This window comes from Pseudorca crassidens, chromosome 16 (genome assembly GCF_039906515.1).
Source record: "Pseudorca crassidens isolate mPseCra1 chromosome 16, mPseCra1.hap1, whole genome shotgun sequence".
NCBI lineage: Eukaryota > Metazoa > Chordata > Mammalia > Artiodactyla > Delphinidae > Pseudorca > Pseudorca crassidens.
In genome coordinates, this window is record NC_090311.1 from 43,486,174 (window position 1) to 43,507,034 (window position 20,861).

The following is a 20,861-nucleotide window of genomic DNA, read 5'->3' on the forward strand; positions in this document are numbered from 1 at the left end:
CCTCTCTGGCGTGTTTGCCAGCAGAGATTTTAGAATATGGCAAGAGAGATTGCTTTAGAGGGGACTCACACAGGCCCCTGCTCTGGCAAGCTCCTCCCCAGGGACAAAATGTTCATGGGGCTGACCTGGTTCTTGAACCACCTTCTTAGACCATTCTCCGGATACCCAGAATCCAATGACCCTGACCAGCTGATGCTTAGACTGTTTCCAGGGTCTGCTTCAGCTTATTCCTAGGTTTGAAGAGTGGCCAAGAATTGGCTATTTCCCGGGAATGTGGAAACTGGGGTGTCCACCCATGTAAGATTATTGCAGTGCAGAACAAAGGAAAGAGGGAGAAGAAAAGCAGGATGCTCTGCAGGCCAGATGTTGAGGCCTGGTCAGGCCAACCTCTTTGTTTCAAAGAAAAATACTGAGGCACCTGAGAATTATAAATGTGAACCTGTACACCCTGGCAGTTGGGAAGGTAGATTTGAGAAGGTAATAAAATATATATGTTCTAATAGGTTAGAACATATATATTTTTTATTAGTTTGTTTGCTCGATTTATATTTTCTTAAATATTTAAAACTATGATATATAGGCTTCCATTCGTACACTTGCCCCAGAACCATGATGCTGCTGACGAGTCTGCCCATTGCCCTCCCCCAGGATTACGCCTTCATACCCACCTCACAGACTAAATTGCCCTCATCTAGTCTCCTTGGGAGTGAGGTAGTCTGTTTCTCCCGCTACTACTTTTTACACCTATTATATATTGTATAGTATACACTCTATGACACATGTCCTGTTAACACAACCCTGGTTTGCAAATAACGTTTAGCGTTGAAAATTATTGTTATGATGTGGGTTTTTAAGGCCTCCTGTGGAAGTAAAGACTAGAAATAATGATAAAATCCAAAATTTTGTGGATGCCTCTGGAAGACTGAGGATAAACTTAGAGATAAAAGGAGATTTGGAAAAATAGCACAAAATTTACTATTTCAAGATATTGTCTCATTGCTTATCAATCATCATTTTTCAAAAATTTCACATAATAATTTTGGGTGGGAGGGCAAATTAATATCTTGTGATTACTTAGGGCTATGCAATGATTTAGAGACCTAAAATTCACATAGGTCTAAGGGGTAAAGATTCAAAATAGAGAGACTGTATATAGATGTGAAATGCACTACTCCTCAGGAATAATACTTGGCCTTTTCTTATGTAAAAGGATTTAGGTTGTTCTTTTTATGATTCCAATCTTCTTGAGAACACTTTAATACCAAGTGTTACTAGATTGAGAACATATTGGTAATTTCAGAGAAAGATAAGAGTACCACAAAAATAACTCAGCTGTCATACTTTGCTGCCTGTCCTCCTTTCCATACCAAAAACATAAAAATTATACAGCAAAACACCAAAGAAATGGTTTAATATGAGTTGTGTTAGTATAAAGTTGGTATAAATGAGAACACAATATGTGTTTTTCATTATATTGGGGCAAAAATAGTCTACATTCTTGAAATGATGGCTCCCAGGTAGAAAAACAGTGCTGAAAAAGTTTTTTTTAAACATGAAAGCATGATGACAACATTGACAAAATAACCATGACTTTTATTTTTAAAAGGCCAACAGCAAAGGAAGAGCATGAAAAGTGTAGACTTATCTCCTAAAATTCAGAAATTAATTTTGAAAAACATATTCAAAATATGACAGCTCAATACTCTCTCAGTGATTTTAAGGACAGATAGTCTGTCAATATTGTGACAAACATTCCCAATGGAGATAAGCAGAGGAAATATCTGAAGATTCAAACTGGCTGCATCTAGAGTGTTTAGTGAGTATAAATTGGGGGAAAATCTTAGCAATACAGAATGTTAATTAATATATATATATAAACTTTGTATGCATTCATGGCAATGCATTTGAAAATTCTAAGAAAGCATCTTCAAATTCTAGTAGGTTAGGAAAACTATGTATTCAAAAAAGATACCTTCTTTTAAACATAGCTCTAATAAAAAATTTTTATTTACAAGCAAGTTGCTCAATATTTGGTTCAGCTCACAGGGTAATGACAACTTGGTTATATATACTGTCTCTCAAGATTACTTCAAAACGATACTGGAAAAAAAAATGATACTGGTTAGTTTTACTGAAATCAAACCATTACAAAGGAATCCTTGTTCATAGGGTAGAACTCTATATTCAGATTCAAAAGCCTACACAGAACTTTAATTCTTAAATTTCATGGTCAAATAATATGCTTGCACAATAAAAGGTGAATATTCACTGAGCAAAAGTTATCTTAGCAGCACAGAATAAATCATCTACTCAGGACTCACTTTGCATATGAATTATGAAATAGAAGTTAAATATAAAATATAACTATCATTAACCTGGTAGGGTACCAAACCTTTCAGACCTTAGTATGACCTTGTGCTTTATAATGATTTCTCTCTCTCTTTTTTCAATCAGCTTAGATGGATTGTATTAGACAAATCATTTTCTAGACCTTGCTACAAAAGCTGACCTCTTAGGAGAAGGCTATGGGCATAAAAATTGAATAATATATGTAATATCATTTTTGAAGTTTGGATTGGGTGCTAAGTTTTCTAGTAAAGTCTGAAATATATGATTGTTTTGGTGCATCCCGAATGGCACCAAATAACTGGAGTTCACAAGGATGAGACTGGACTTCAAGCAAAGAGTTTAAGTTACAAAGCAAGCTCTACCCTCCCTGTTAATAGTCTTCATCCGGGCTTCCCTGGTGGCGCAGTGGTTGACAGTCCGCCTGCCGATGCAGGGGACGCGGGTTCGTGCCCCCTTCCGCGAAGATCCCACATGCCGTGGAGCGGCTGGGCCTGTGAGCCATGGCCGCTGAGGCTGCGCGTCCGGAGCCTGTGCTCCGCAACGGGAGAGGCCAGGACAGTGAGAGGCCCGCGTACAGCAAAAAAAAAAAAAAGAAAAAAATAGTCTTCATCCCCCTTCCTCACCCTACTCCCTGCCAACATCACTAGCACTGCTGCTTAAAGCTGGAAAATATAACTAGTAACTGAGGACTTTGAAGAATATTGTAATAGTATTGCTTTTAAAATTTTATTGAAATCCTTTATTTAAATTTTTATTAAAATCCCATCTTGCCTTTTGTCAAGATATTGCTTGACTCCCATGAAATGAAGGATATAAGTAAGGCCTGTGAAATATCCTAAACTTTACCATAAAAGCATTCTCTAGCTTACCTATAACATGCATGTTTTTCTGGTTGTAGAGTCAGTTCTCACTGGAATAGGGCTAGACTAATTCATGATGGAGTTAAAAAAAAAAAAGTCATTATAACATAAAAGGGCACTAGTTATTTACTAATTTTATCCAGATGAGAGCCTTTCCATATGAGGTACAAACTGAAGGCAATCATGACTCTAAGTATACAGGAAATTAATGAATAACTAAGTAGTTGGGCTTGAGTGTTATCACAGGATCTGTCTATTACCAAATAACTTATCCATCTATATAACAGCGAACATTGCTTGACATCTGTTACACCAAATGCAAAATGACGTTGAAGTCTATTTTTCTACTTCATATCCTCTCCCCCATTCCCACCCCACCTCTGTCAAATATCTGCCACCCAGTGTATTCGTTTTCCATTGCTGCAAAGACAAATACCCACAAACTTAGCGGCTCAAAACAACACAAATTTGTATTTTACAATTCTGTAGGTCAGAAGCCTAACATGATCTCACCAGGCTAAAATGAAGGAATCAACAGGCTATATTTCTTTCTGGAGTTTCCAGAGAAAAATGTGTTTCTTGTTCATTCAGGTTGTTGGCAGAATTCAGCTCCTTGGGGTTGTAGGACCAAGGTCCCTATTTTCTGGCTGTAAAATGAGAGCTATTCCCAGCTTCCAGAGGCCACCACATTCTTTGGTTTATGGGCCTCTTCTTCCAATCTCAAAGCCAGCAACAGAGAAATAGAGTCCTTCTCATGTCTTATCTCTGACCAACATTTCTGCCTGTCCTTTCTATTTTTAAGGACTCATGTGATTATATTGGGTCCTCGTGAGTAATTCAAGATAGTCTCCCCATCTCAAGGCCCATGCCCTTAATTCCCTTTTGCCATGTAATTTAACACAGTCACAAGTTCCAGGGAGTAGAACAAGATGGCCTTTCTTGGATTTTCAGGTTCCCCCCAACCGTATATCTGATTTTCCACACTGTACTTGTAAGAATTTCCCACTTTTGTTCTTTTCTGTACCTCTCCATACCCTAAGGGTTTCTATCTGAAACCTGGATAATTAATTAAGTCAATGGATGAGAGTTCATATTCCTTCTTCCAGTAAACATTTATTCTTTGTCTCACAAACAGGGCTCTTTCTATACATCAATCCCAAATTATAACTTAAAAAGTGTACATTGTACAAATCTTGATAAAATCGTACAATGAATATTGCAAGCAGCAGGGTCCTTTAGTAGCCAATAATTCATACCACATATTTGGCTGCCTGTAAATATGGAAATAATAAAGCTCCTTAGCTTCCTCAGTCTCAGCTTCCCATAATAGGAATAATTCCCTTTATTTTGAGAAAAAATGTATATAATGTTAATTTATTATCTTGGAGTAAAGACAAATGTTTGGCCCTCATCAATAAAGGGTAATTTGATTCCTTTGTATTATACATTTCTTCTTTCTAGCTTCTGTATTATTTTTTAGAAAATTGTATTCTTGGCTTATTTTTTACTGTTGTTGAATTTGAATCCTAATAATTTTAGGATGTAAAAATTAAGTTAAAAATAAACTTCCCCAAACCTTGGAAAGTAAGATAGTATATATAATTCCTTTAGTAAAAGAACAAAGGAAAAATGTAAGAAAAATAACATGGTCTGATTTACTTATAAATACCTGAATTCTATCTCACTATTTATCTAAAACATCTATAGACACTCCGTTTTAGAAATGCACAAAGAAAAATACTTTGAATTACTATTTTTCACTTTCTTTTCCACTAACTCCATTCCCCTGAAATAAGTTGATGTTTTAGGTATTTTCTATTTTCAAATAGTAATGCATTTTTGAAAATAACCATAAAACCCCCACTAGCATTGCTAGTCAACCTGGGAACTTAAAATTAAATTAAATTCTTCTGCACATTTCCACTATAAAATTTACCATCAGAACTTTAAAAAATAAAATCCATTTTGGGGCAAAATAAATTAGCTCTCTGCAATGGGCAGGCACAGTCCCCAAGCAATAGCCTTGAATCTATAAAGGACTGAATGCTTAAAACCAGGACATATATAAATTCCAGAGAAGAGGTCATAGCCTTTTGATATATTTTTCCAGTTTACACTCTTTTGTTAATCTCACATTTCTCAGTTATTGAAAAATTTTATTCAAAACCAAATAAATGAAAATGTATATCTGTATTACTGTGCCTACAAAATAGGCACAAATGTGTTCTGCAGAGGATAAGCAAATTATTAACATTCCACTCCTCTATTTGTTTTGCACACTGATTTTGAGCAAGAATGCAATATGTTATACATCCAAATCCAACAATAATCATTGAAAATGTTTTAAAATACACATAACATAAAATCTAACTTATAACTATTCAGGAATAAGGAATAATCATGAAATTGAATTTTCCATGGTACTCTTTAGTAAAAAGTAAAACATAGTAGCAATTGATCAAAAAGTACACATAAGAGAAAAATAAAGTTATTTAAAATATGATTGGAGATAAGGAAAAGAGGGAAAACAGGGAATAAGAAATTAAATCAGATTTTGTACCATACTTTTAAATTGTAAACTCTCCGTGTGGCCATCAATGGCTGAGATTAAAAGCTAATTATTATTTACTATTTGCAAATACTTTGTGCTTCCCAGGAAGGGTTCTTTTAAATACTTGCTTAGATACTGGGATGTGTTATACATAGACCAAGAGAAAAAAAAAAAAGATGACTTTTAATTATTAATCCATCCACCCATGTATCTGTGTGTCTGTCCATCTATTACTCTTCAAATTCCCATTGTCTCAGAATGTTTTCAGAGTAGAAAAATGACTATCTTTTTTTTTTTTCTTTTATGAGAGCTATGTGTTCCTTTTAGTCTCTGTTTCTCTGCCATGTCTGGAATACTCTGATAAATAACAATTACTGTGCCAAGAGGTGGGGCAAGACATAATCTGTAAGACTATAAATCCCATGCTCATAAACATTATGCAAATTGTCTTTCTTGAGAATAAAAGAGAAAATAATTTATGACCTTCAACAAGTTACTTAATTTTTCTGTGCCTTAGTCTCTTTTTTTTTTTTTTAGTTGTAGGATTAGTTGTAGTATCTGCCTCATAAGGTGAGGTTTAAATGATATCATACATGCGAAGTCCTTAGGACAGAGTTTGGCGTGTATCAAGTGTTCAGTAATTGTTAGCTATATATTTTACCTTAATTCCTATTTATAGTTCAGTCAACCACAGTCGTTCCTCGTAGTAACAGCCACAGTGGCCTCAAGGAATAAAAACTCACATATGCTCAGCTGTGCAAACTATTACTAAGTCAAGGGTTCTGGTCCACAGAGGATCTTACCAAATTTTGTTGTATTTCTACTTGTATAAGCCCGCTAAAGAAAGACTACCAGGAACACACTGGTAACAAAGTAAAGTTCATTTTATTAGCTTTTTTCAGCAAAATGAAAAGAAGCCCTGCAGAACCATAAGCTTTTCTAAAGGGGAGAGTTAAGTGAACTTACAAAAATTTGAAGGTACAGTTAGTCACAGGACAGTTTTGGCAGGGCTTGGCCAGAATTTGTAAACTAAGTGATTTGCTGCAACAGTCAGAGTTCTTAGCTTTAGAACACAAGACCTAATGCCAAGTTACTGTTAGATTAGTTTGGCTGAGGTCTCATCATTAATATATGGGGATTAAATAGAGTTTGTGTTTAATGTGTCTTGCATATCCTGGTTTGATACAGTTTATCTATTTTGTGACTCATAGTAATGTTTTACAAGTCATGGTTTATGTTCAATTCTAAAGTTGCCCCATCACAGCCTATCTGCCAGCAGGGCTATTTTTTACAACATCAGCAATTAGTTTGGAGAGGGACAGAGGTTCTGGTAGGAAGTAATTGTGGATTGTAGAAGGGTGTTGTAAGTGGAAATGGAAATAAATGGCTGAACTTGAGGAACATTCATGAGGCAGAACTATCTGGTTTTGGTGATTGATGAGATGCTAGAGTGTAAAGGAAAAAGAAGTTTACCAAGGATGTCTGCTAGATGTCTACATCTACCAAATTTTTTGGCAAATATATGTCTACACATATATAGCAAAATCATATCTACCACAACAGGTACAATGCTACCCAGTATTCAACTAAAATATTAATACTAAACTGAATGGAAAATCAAATGAGCTTTTTCAAATATGACATACTCCATAAAATATCTTTTACATTATTAAGATGAAGGAATTTTAAGCATGAAAATTAACTAGGGAAAATAATGAGTATTTTTTAGTCCATTCAATTGAGAAACTGCATTTATTTGATTATAGTCTTAGATTTTCAGAGTAACATTTCATTTTGTCTTTGATGCTATGGTCTGAGCACAAATGTTTTCTTTAACATTTAACTATTCCATTGAATTTTATCATTTTGATGGCACAGATTTTAATAATTCGTTGATTTTATTCATGTAAAAATTATTCCTCACACACAAGAGAACACTTTTAAATAATACTCAGCATCTGACCTGTGCTTTCTAACTTTCACATATGCAAAGGGCAGCAGTAAATCAAAGGTTCCTTGATTTAAACATTAAGGAAAACAATAGAAAAGGATGAAATGAAGCTTAAAATTAGAGCTCTATTAAAAGGTCCAGCTAAAATCTAGAAAATAATTATATAACAAAACTGGCTTATAAGCTGCTTGAAGAACCCTGCTGGTATAGAGCATGTGTGAAATCTGCCTCCCCAGGGACAGTTCTGATTATGTTTGTGCTTTCCTTATCTGATAAGTAGTAAATGTAACAAATGAGGTAGAGCCTTGTATTACAAGCTGAAAAGGCAAAACAAAGTCAGACTCTTTTCCCAAATACACTAGATAATCATCGATTACAGGCTGCTAATCATCTATTCCAATTTACCCAATTAGAATATTCAGCTCGAGTTGAATTGTTTATCATTTGGACTTACTGTCGTTATGAATAATCATCCTTTTCCCTTTAGGACGTCACCTTCTACTCTCCTTGGTGAGACTGAAGACTCTTCCTACGTGCTCCCACAACACCAGGTTATAGGCATTCCCTATATGCTTTACCTCCAAACAAGCATTTGTCACTAGGTATTACCCATCCATATGAAAACCTGTACACAATGTTATTTGTAATAGCCGAACACTGGAAACAACTCAAATGTCCTTCAATAGGTGAATTGTTAAGCAAACTACAGTACATTCATGTCACAGAATGTTAGTTGGCACTAAAAAGGAATGAACTGTTGATATACACAACTATTTGGAATGACCTCAATGGCATTATGCTGAGTGGGAAAAAATAGCAAAAGGTTACAGACTGTATGATTCCATTTATATGACATTACCAAAATAACAGTATTTTTGCAACTTCCTCTAAATCTATAATTATTTCAAAATAAAAAGTTAATAAAAAGTCTAAAAATGCATGTTATAATGCAATTCATCTTAATGTTGATTAGTTTATGAATAGGCTTCTGGCTAAAGAGATAGACAAATATGTATCAGGAAAAGATATTCTAGGAAGTTCCTTTACTTGCAGAAAAATGTGCGAGGAGAAAACTCCCTTTCAGCGCTCTGGCCTCTTTGTCATGCTGGGAATTGGGAAGTCATCTTGAGACCAGGGTGGTAAGCTACCCTAATAGTACAGGAAAAAACCACTTCTAAGAATGTCAAAGTAGAAAAGAAAATTACCAAACTGCCCTTTATAATGTCAGTGATTTTCTGATTTAAAGAAACATTGTAATCTCCTTAGCTTGGAACTTCTATACTTATTCATTTGACAAATATTTATGGAGTGCCAATTATGTACCACTCACTTGTAAATGCTCAATATTTCAGCCACATTCCATAAGATTTCTTTGATAAAAAAAAAGCTGAATATTAGAGAAGCCAAGTAGTATCTGAAGAACCACATAATATGTAAAGAACTGAGTCTCAGATTATACCCAAATCTCACATAGTTTTATTATATAATTGGAAAACCACAAAATTTGCTCTATCTTTTTATGTTATACATCAATATGTTAACCATTTACTACCTCTAGCACCACAGACAATCTATTTAACTAATAAAATAATTCCTACAAAAAGTGTAAACGGTAGTTATCTATTTGGAAAAGAGACTTAAATCATGGTGAAGTACATAGAGGACTTCAAATATATTTGATTTATTTTATTCTTAACCTGGATGATAGGTACATGAATGTCCATTATATTTTTCTTCTATTTTATATATGCCTTAAATATATCATAAGAAATTTAAAAATAAATAAAAATTTATTTTAAATTTTTATTTAAAATTTTAGTTTGAAGAACTAGTGCAAGTAAACATTCTGAAAAGAAGTCTTTTCAAAAGTCAACCAAGACATATGGAATTTTGTGAAGGCATACACATCAGAATTTATAGACCATAATTGCTGATAGACACAAGTTCATATAAAGTAAGGTCAGAGTTTCTAGGCCAACAACATCTAGACGAACAGGTGAAGATTAGAAGCCTGGTCCTTATATGTAACTCAAAATGGAATTTCTGCATCATTATGCTGGGCTCGTGAAGCAAATAAGGCTTCCTACAGATGGAGACAAAAATAGGGTCTGATTGCCTTTTGAACTGAGGCAGACACATATTTACCAATATATCATCAGGTTAAAAATCAAATTCCATGTTATCCTCCACAAAAACCACATTGTAACTTTGCAAGATGCCACATTCCATGGAGTCAGGACTACAACCTCTGAGCATAAATGAATCAGTTATAGTAACCTTTTGCCTGTAGTCTCATGGGCAAAGACCAAATGAGTCTTCAGCAAGTTTTACAAATGATAGATGGTGTATCATCTTGTATCCTGATTGGTTGTTTTCTGAAATTGAGGATGGATTTTCATAAAGAGACTGGGACTCCCATTGTGGCCCCCAGAGGGCTACACTTATTTAACTTCCAGATGATAAAAGAATGGAGAGGAAAATACGGCCCTATAAACATGCAGATGTCCCATAAACACACAGAGCAGTGTACATCATCATTATTACTGGTGTTATTCATCCATTCGAAAGGCATCACACTTTAAACAAGATGAAGAGATTTGCTATGCATCACTACAAGAATTATCTTCGTAGTGAAAGTGGTTAATGACAGGAAATATTTTACTGCATACACAAATATGTGGAGATACATTTATCACAATGGGATTACATTTTGAGAACCACATGATTAAGGTGAATTATGGATAGAGATTATTAAATAAATCTACTCAAGTAATAAATTGAAACTAATAAAAGCATCAGACATTCCAAGTGTCTTTCCCCTATCCATAACAAATTAAACTTTTAAAAATACATTATATGTTTTTCAAAATGAGCTCATTCCTTAGTACCTTTGGTAGGCAGTTTCTTTCTTGACACAATGACTTGGACACTATCATTATCAATCAAAACTATCAAAAACTCACCTGGAAATATCATGTATATAAACTAACTCATGAAAAATACCATTCTGGAAAAAAAATACTATTCTGAATCAGTATGATAAATTATGTTAATATCTTTGAGAGATAAATATGTATTTATAAATACATATTGTACTTCAATTGGCTGTATTTCTAAGTGATATTATACAGTATTTGTCCTTCTTTGTCTGACTTATTTCACTAAGCATAATATCCTCCAAGTCCATCCATGCTGTTGCAAATGGCAAAATTTCATTCTTTTCTATGGATATTGGTTTAAGAAAAAAGCCAATATATGAGCCAAGGGGAATTTAGCCCAAGCCATTGTTTCGAAGCTACACTGGCTGGTGTTTCAAGCTGTAAGCCTGAACTCCATTTCAGGAAGTAAGCCTGGTCAGGTCTTCTGTGTAGAATGAGGCACTTTTATTCTACAGGACCTTGTAAGAGGCTCTCCTAATTGTGAATAGAGGCCTTGAAAATCAGAGATTACTACTTGTATTTAAATACAGCTCCATACTTGAGAAGGTAGCCTCTCCCTATTATAGATTAAAGAAAAGACTGTAGCTTTAGTATTTTGTATCTTTTAATTTCTGGCCCGAGGGATATCTATCTTGTTCTGTTTATAGCCACCTTTTAAATTTTATCTATTCATATTTTGTCTATCAGTGCTCTGTATTTTGATCACAGTGGTGGGCAGATGTCTCCATAAGAACACTCACTAACAGGAGCTCAGTTTGAGAAAAAGATCTAATGAAATACAGATTAAACATTAGATGTTATATAGTTAATATTTTAAATAAACAATGCAATTATTAAGAAAAAAAGGAGGAAACAAATGGCTTAGTTTGTAAAATATCTACTACATGAAAATGATCCAGCAGCTGTCTTCCCTTTTGTGACTGCAGAAAAGCTCACTTCTGTAATCAGCATTCACGTGGACACAAATCTACATGCCTGATGGTTACTAATATTGAAGGGCTATTTCCCTTCTTTGCTAGGTCTTTTTAATTTGAGTTTATGTTGCAGTCAATGATTATTAGGCTTAACCAAAAACTCGTTTCTCCCTATTTAATTCTCTCTTGTCAGCAAGAAGTTGATGTTGCATATAAACAGAGTATTTCCTTGACAGCCCCCAAAACTGGAAACAAAGCGAGCAAAATGAGTGCAAGCCAACTAGAAGACTTCATCAAAGATTATTTTATTTACTCCAAGCAAAAGCATTATTACTATTTCACTTCAGCTAAGGAAGTTAAAAAACTCATATTCTGAAAACTTCAGTCTTCCATAACTATAATTTATCTCTAAACCAGTTACAGGGCCATGTACAAAGGAAATTATTCCCTTGTTTGAAACCTCTGCCTTCTGTGATGGGGGAGGTGGAGATTTGCTGGTATGAACATATTTCTTCTGTTCCATAGCCTCCAAAGCATTTCCAGTTAAATGCCTCCAACCCTATATTTTTGGAGCCTAAACCCAAGTTTACAAATGGCATCTCTTCTGTTCTGGTACCATTTGCATTGCCTGGAATACTAAATTTCTTGCCCAATATCACTTGCCCAGTAACAATGTGAACAAACTGGAAGTGGTAGAGCCTGTTCAATTTTTAGCTAAAGAATGTAACTGCCTCTTGGCATTCTATCCAATCAAAGCAAGGAAGTATCTGTTTCCACCCACATTGTTTGGTCATCTGTGATTGCATTCTGGCAATTTCATTAAGCAGCTAACTACAAGACTAAGTCCATGTCTTCCCAAAGCATTACTGATCATCCCTTTCTACCTGACAAATTTTAAGGATGGTAGAAGTAGATGGGAAGCTTTGTTCTCTGTGCATTTACATACATCGAAGAATCGACCTCTGACCTGCTTTTATAAGTATGAGAAATGTGTGCCTCAGAATCAAGAGTGCCTTGTCAATTGGATGTCTTTAAGAATCTCTAGTTAATTATACCCAACTGGGTAGATTTAACTTGAAATTCAGTAGGTCAACAAAAGCATTAGTTATAAAGATACAAACATACCAATGTGAAATGTAAACAGAAAATATGAAAACAATTAAGTTAAAATTAGCTTTTAAAATTCATGATTTCTATTTTTGCATTCAGATAAGTATGTGTTTTTGTAATTTGCCATCTAAAGTAGAATACAATTTGCATAGCATCCATTATGTCACAGTGTTTTGGGTTGTTTTTATAGGCAGTCCTATGTTCAAACATCGGCACTGGTTCTCAATAATGGAATGATACTAGAGTAATTAAATTATCTCTCAACCTTAAACTTTTCATCTATACAATGGGGATAATAGCTTATTTCACATAGCGATTCTAAGGATTTAATGAAATGACATGCCAGTGATTTGCCAATTTTAGTATGCATAAGAATCACCTGACAGGCATGTTTAAATGCAGCCTGCATGGGTTACAACTCCATAGATTCTAATTCAGAATATCTAATGTCTTGGTGGTGTGCAAGAATATGCATTTTAAGCATGAACCACAGTAATTTTTAGTTAAGAGGCCAGTGGATACTTACGAATCATTAATACATGTAAATTAAGTATTACAGTGTCATAGGTTAAGGATTTTGCTGTTTCTAGAAATTAGATAACATGGAGTTAGAACTAGAGTGAGATACTGGTGTTAACTACAAATCCTCCCTCACTAGGGTGTTTTTCAGCCCTTAACTGGAGGTAACTAGAGTAGTGATCCCCGCTTAGGACCAGTCCACAGCCACTTATTATCACTGTACTGCATCTCTGACCATATTCTCAGATTCTGAATCTTATATTGGGTTAGTCTTTCTGAGATAAATGCAGATACACAAAATGCAGAAATCTCCTTCTCTCCACTGGCAATTGCTCAAATTTCTGTCTCCTGCTCTGATATTTATCTTCTTAAATGTTCTGCACAAGTCTAAGTGGCACAGGAACTGATGTCAGTACCCTCTCCTGGCTGTTGTTTCCCTTTAGGTTTCCTGGAAGGCCTGAAAAAGGCATCTACCCTTTGCCTCTTTTCTTATCTCCATCATTCACATGTCCTTTCAGAAAAATCCCAATGAAAAAAGGTAGACCTATGTGGGAATCAAAGTAAATCAAACTGGAACCTAGACAGAGTCCATGCAAATGATCAATAGTTTATACATTTATAAAATGGCCAGAAAATACAATATTTTATATATAAATAAACTGATTTTAGACTAGTATCCTATATCCTTCTCTACCTGTGAACTGGAATGGTAGTTAGAGGACTCTTGGATATTGGTTTGATTTCAAACAACCACCTTAATAGGACTGTCATAAAATGTAAATAGTATACTAGCAAAATTATGTGGTTTGTGAGGAATCACCTTCACATCCTTCTCTTCATGGTACTACAAAAGCCAATGAACAGAGACTCATTTCCTCAATTAAACATTGAAACTTAAGGAATCCCTTATTAAAATGTAAATAAAGGGCTTCCCTGGTGGCGCAGTGGTTGAAAGTCCACCTGCCGATGCAGGGGACACGGGTTTGTGCCCTGGTCCGGGAGGATCCCACATGCCGTGGAGCGGCTGGGCCTGTGCGCCATGGCCACTGAGCCTGCACGTCCGGAGCCTGTGCTCCACAATGGTAGAGGCCGCAACAGTGAGAGGCCCGCGTACCGCAAAAAAAAAAAAAGAAAGAAATGTATATAAGTTATGTACTTATCACATAACTAACTGCCCTGTTGGAAAACTCACCTCAACAAACTGCTGTTGGAAATTAAAGTTTTAAGACACAAAAAGGGAATATAGAGGCAGTGGCAGGCAGTGGCAGAATGCCTCCGGATGGCAGGGGTTGTCTTGTCAGATAGGAACATGTACTGGGAGATAAGACTCATGCAATAAAAAGGAGTAGATGAGGATAGAAAGGAAAAGTGGACAGAATGAAACCAAAAATTCAATTACTTCACAGTTTTACTCAGGGTTTTCCTGTCCCTAAATCATCTTGAGAGGCAGAGTGGATTCTGTGCTAAGCCCTAGAGCAGGTGAGAGGAATAAGTGTTATTCTCTATCCTCACCTTTGGGCAGAAGGTATGAGAACAATATCCTCTAACTGCTTCAAATCCTGAGCATCATAAATGAGGAATTTATATTATTTCACGGTGATTGCTAAATTTCTAAATGAATTATATGATTTGGGGGGTTTTACATAATTTTAAAAAGAAAAAATGAAAATAATGATTTGCAACAGGAATAGGTTGATTTGTTTGTGAAAATATTTTTTAAATGTAGGTTCTTAGATATGTCATCTCAGTTTTTACTCTTCCTAATATTTAGTGAAATCAACTTTCTACAAAGCACAGAACCATTTAAATCAGGCAAATAACAACTTGCCAAATCTGGCCCACCACCTGTTTTTGTAAATAAAATGTTATTGGAACACAGCCAACTTTCTGGCTGCCTTCCAGCACTATTGGTAGAATTTAGTCTTCAACTTAACAGAGATCTAAGGCCTTCAAAGTCTACAATGTTTATTATCTGGCCCTATACCTAAATAGTTTTGATGACCCCTGGTTTAAATATAATCCCCTCCTTAAAAAATCTCAAAGCCTGAGTATCTTTAAAACTAAACACCATGAAGCCTTAGTAACTGAACATAGCCATCTGACTGACACATGAACCATAGGAGTATCTGAGGAACGCATCATACTTTGCATTGTAAATTTAAAAACTAACCTGAAAACCCAATTTTCTCTTGCTGAATGTAATTCTGGGATGATGAATTGCTAAAAAAACCAAACAAAACAAAACAAAAACAGTACCATGAAACTAACAAATGGCCTTATCAAATTTCTCAAATGCATTTAAAATAGGATTGTATATACCTTTTCTCAGGAACACAATAATGCCTATATCTCACTAAAATACATGATATAGAGAAGTGATGTGTAATTAAATATTTAAAATAAATATTTGTATAAGCCATTGGGCTTGACTATAAGAGATTTGGGCCAAAGTATTACCTAGAATACACCATTATAATCATGGCTAAAGAATCTGACTAAATAATGATGCTGTCACCCAAGAAAACTGATTTGTGTTCAGAAACAACAGGGTCATAGAGCATGTTTACATGCAATCTGGCCTGATGTCATTATCAAAAGGATAAGATCTGGTGGACAGGTATGCCAGTCTAGGTCAATATGTGTAATCAGGAAGACAGCTCAGTCCTGGTCCCTGGGAAGTGAACGCCCGTGTGAAGCAAGAAACATAGCCAACAGTTATAGGTCTAGCCTCCGTTCTCTGTGATCCTGGATGTCATAGTCCAACCTCTTGCCATGATTTATTTTGTGCTCTGGAATATGGTTGTTCTTGAGTGATAAGAAGATTGAAAGCCTAAGGTCACCTCAAGGAAACTTAGATAAATGGGTGTTTATCCTTTAACCTTTGACCAAATCCTTCAACCAAAGTCTTTACCAATTCCCAAGAAGTAGCCTTCCACCTTCATTTGAGGAGAGATAATTGGTAGACTTAAAAATTCACACTGCTGAGTTTAGAAAACCTAGACTCAAATCTTGATCTGGTTATTTCTTATCTGACATTGACAAGTCTTTCTGAAACTTTCTGAACCTTGACTCCCTCCTATGAAATGTAAAATGAGAACACATTTATGTATCTCAAAAGACAACATATGAAGTTCATATGAGAAAGGTATGTAAAACTGCTTTACCTGTAGGAGAGTGGCTTTAAAATCAGTGAATGATTTTCTATTATTGTTCATACTGCTATTGTGACAGTAAAAAATTTCCCCTAAACCTGAGCAAAGAAGATCTGTTAACATAGATGTCTAATTTTTCATGGGCCTTAATAAATATATTTTCTTTTAAATTTAAATTTTTTAATAATTTCTTTTAAATTGAGATATAATTGACATATAACATATTAGTTTTAGGTGTACAACAAAATGATTTGATATATGAAAATATATTTATTTAACTTTTTAACATTTTATTTAGAAATTTATCATTTTTCAACATTTTTTTCACAATGACTTTTTACAATATTTACACATGATGAAAGAGGAAGAAGAGGTGATTTGATGGGTGACACATTACAAATGGGTCTGACAGGGAAGCTTATCTCCTTCACTCCTTTTATAGATATGGGAGATCTACCTGATAAAGATTTCAAGGTAATGATCATAAAGATGTTTAAAGAATCTGGGAGAAGACTGGATGAACACAGTGAAAAGTTAAAAGTTTTTAACAAAGTAAAAAAAATACAAAGAAGAACAAAATAGAGATGAAAAACATAATAACTGAAATGAAAAATACACTAGAAAGAACCAAGAGTACATTAGATGATACAGAGAAATGGATCAGGGATCTGAAAGACAGAGTACTGGAAATCACTTAAGCTGAATAGAAAAAAGAAAAAAGAATTTTTTTAAATGAGGACAGGTTAAAAAAACTCTGGGACAACATCAAGCTCATCAACATTTGCATTATAGGGGTCCTAGAAGGAGAAGAGAGAGAGAAAGGGGCAGAGAATATATTTGAAAATGTAATAGCTGAAAAATTCCCTAACCTGGGAAAGGAAACACAAATCCTGTGCTTCTATCCAGGAAGCACAGAAAGTCCAAAATAGGATCAATGCAAGAGGACCATATTACAATTAAAATGGCAAAAATAGAAGATAAAGAGAGAATATTAAAAGCATCAAGGGAAAAGCAACCAGTTACATACAAGGGAACTCCCATAAAGCTATCAGCTGACTTTTCAGCAGAAACTCTACAGACCAGAGGGAGTGGCATGACATATTTAAAGGGATAAAAGAGGAAAACCTAGAACCTAGAATACTCTACACAGCAAGGCTTTCATTCAGACTGATGGAAAGATCAAAAATTTTATAGACAAGAAAAAGCTAAAAGAGTTCAGCACCACCAAATCAGCTTTATAAGAAATGTTAAAGGAACTTCTCTAAGTGAAAAAAAAAAAGGCCACAAATAGAAACACACAAATTACAAAAGGAAAAAACAAATCACTGGCAAAGGCAAATATACAGTAAAGGTAGTAAATCAACTGTGTATACAGTTAGTAAAAAGTTCAAAAGAAAAAGGTAGTAAAACTATATCCTCTAAAAGTAGTTAAGAGATACACAAAGCAAAGAGGCGTAAAACATGATGGCAAAAAACAGTAAATGTGGGAGGAAGGGAGTTAAAATGCAGGTTTGTTAAAACATGTTTGAACTTAAGATCAGCAACTTGAGATAATCATCTATCTACCTATCTATACACACACACACACACCCTTCACAGTAACCACAAACCAAAAATTTTTGATAGACACACACACAGGAAAAAGAAAGGAATCCAAACATAACACTAAAGACAGTCATCAAATCACAAGGGAAGAGATCAAAAAAAGAAGAAAGGAACAAAAAGGAAGAACAAAAATAACCCCAGAACAATTAACAAAATGGTAATGAGTACATATCTATCAATAATTACTTTATATGCTAATGGACAAAATGCTCCAATCAAGGACACAGATTGGCTGAAGACATACAAAAACAAGACCAATATTTATACTGTCTACTAGAGACTCACTTCAAATATAAAGACACACAAAGACTGAAAGTGAGGACATGGAAAAAGGTTTTCCATGCAAATGGAAATGAAAAGAAGGCTAGGGCAGCAATACTTATATCAGACAAAATGGACTTTAAAACAAAGACTACAACAAAATACAAAAAAGGACATTAAATCGTACTCAAGGGATCAATCCAAGAAGTTATAATGATTGTAAATATACATGCACCTAACACAGGAGCACCCAAATATATAAAGCAGATATTAACAGACATAAAAAGAGAAATCAACAGTAACACAATAATGGAGGGGACTTTAACACCCCACTTACATCAGTGGACAGATGATCCAGACGAAAATCAATAAGGAAACGTTGGCCTTAAATGAAATAATAGACCAAATGAAGTTGATACATATAGAATATTCCATCTAAAAGCAGCAGAATACATGTGAACATTGAACATTCTCCAAGATAATATCACACGTTAGGCCACAAAACAAGTTTCAGTAAGTTTAAGAAAATTAAAATCATATCAAGCATCTTTTCTGATTACAGTGCTGTGAGAACAGAATACAACTATAGGAAAAAAATTGCAAAAAACACAAACATGAGGCCAACCATTATGCCACTAAACAACCAGTGGATCACTGAGAAACTCAAAGAAGAAATCAAAAACTACCTGGACATGAGAGAAAACAAAACCAAAATGATCCAAAATCTATGAGAGGCAGCAAAATTAGACGTAAAAAAGAAGTTTATAGAGATAAAAGCTTACCTCAGGAAACGCAAAAAATATTAAATAAACAACCTGATCTTACACCTAAAGGAACGAGAAGAGGAGGAACAAACAATACTCAAAGTTAGTAGAAGGAAAGAAATCATAAAGAACACAGAGAAATAAACAAAACAGAGAGTAAAAACAATAGAAAAGACTAATGAAACTAAGAGCTGGTTCTTCAAAAATATAAACAAAATTGATAGAGCTTTAGCCAGACTCATGAAGAAAAAAAAGAGAAGAGCCAAATCAATAATGTCAGAAATGATACAGGAGAAGTTACAATCAACACCAAAGAAATACAAAGGATCATAAGAGATCATTACATACAATTATACACCAATAAAATGACACACAGAAGAAATGAACAGATTCCTAGAAATGTATAATCTCCCAAAACTGAACCTGGAAGAAAGAGAAAATATGAACAGACTAATTACCAGTAATGAAGCTGAATCAGTAATAAAACAACTCCCAACAAACAGAAGTACAGGACCAGATGGCTTCACAGGTGAATTCTACCAAACATATAAAAGAGTTAACATTTATCCTTTTGAAATTATTCCCATAAAATGCAGGGGAAGGAACACTTCTGAAAGCATTCTATGAGGTCAGTATCATACTGATACTAAAATCAAAGATAACACACAAAAAAGCAAATTACAGGACAATATCATTGATGAATATAGATGCAAAAATCCTCTACAAAATATTAGTAAATGAAACTCAACAATACAGTATAAGAATCATACACTATGGACAAGAGGGGCTTATCCCAGGGATACAAGGATGGTTTAATATCCACAGATCAATCTATGTGATTCACCACATTAACAAACTGAAGAACAAAAATCATACAATCATCTCAATGAATGCAAGAAAAGCTTTTTGACAAAAATCAACATCCATTTCTGACAAAAGCTCCCATCAAAGTGGGTATAGTGGGAACATATTTCAACATAATAAAAGGCATATATGATAAAACCATAGCTAACATCATACTCATTGGTGAAAAGCTGAAAGCATTTCCTCTAAGACCAGCAATAAGATAAGAATGCCTACTCTAGCCACTTTTATTTAACATAGTATTTGAAGTCCTAGTCACAGCAATCAGATAAGAAAAAAAAATGAAAGGAATCCAACCTGGAAAAGAAGTAAAACTGTCACTGCAGATGACATAATACTACTGGTTAATATCTAAAATATACAAAGAACTCAGACAACTTGACATCAAACAAAACAAGTAACCCAATTTAAAAATGAGCAGAGGATCTGTTGAACAGACATTTTTTCCAAAGAAGAGATACAGATGAACTACAAGCCCATGAAAAGATGGTCAACATCACTAATCATCAAGGAAATGCAAATAAAACTGCAATGAGATATCACCTCACACCTTTGAGGATGGCTAACATTAAAAAGACAACAAATAACATGTGCTGGCGAGGATATGGAGAAAAGGGAACCTTTGCACACTATTGTTGGGAATGTAAATTGGGTCAGTCACTATGGAAAACAGTATGGAGATTCCTCAAAAAAATTAAAAATATAACTACCCTATGACCCAGCAATTCCACTCCTGGATATTTACCTGAAGAAATCAAAAACACCAATTAGAAAAGATATATGAGCCCCTATGTTCACTGCAGCATTATTTATAATAGCCAAGATATGGAAGTAACCCTAGTGCTCATCAATAGATAAATGGGTAAATAAGATATGATGTATTTTTATGACTAGTAATATTCCATTGTGTACACACACACACTACTAGCCATAAAAAAGACTGAAATCTTGCCATTCGCAATGACATGGATAAACCTAAAGAGTATTTTGCTAAGTGAAATAAGTCAGACAGAAAAAGCCAA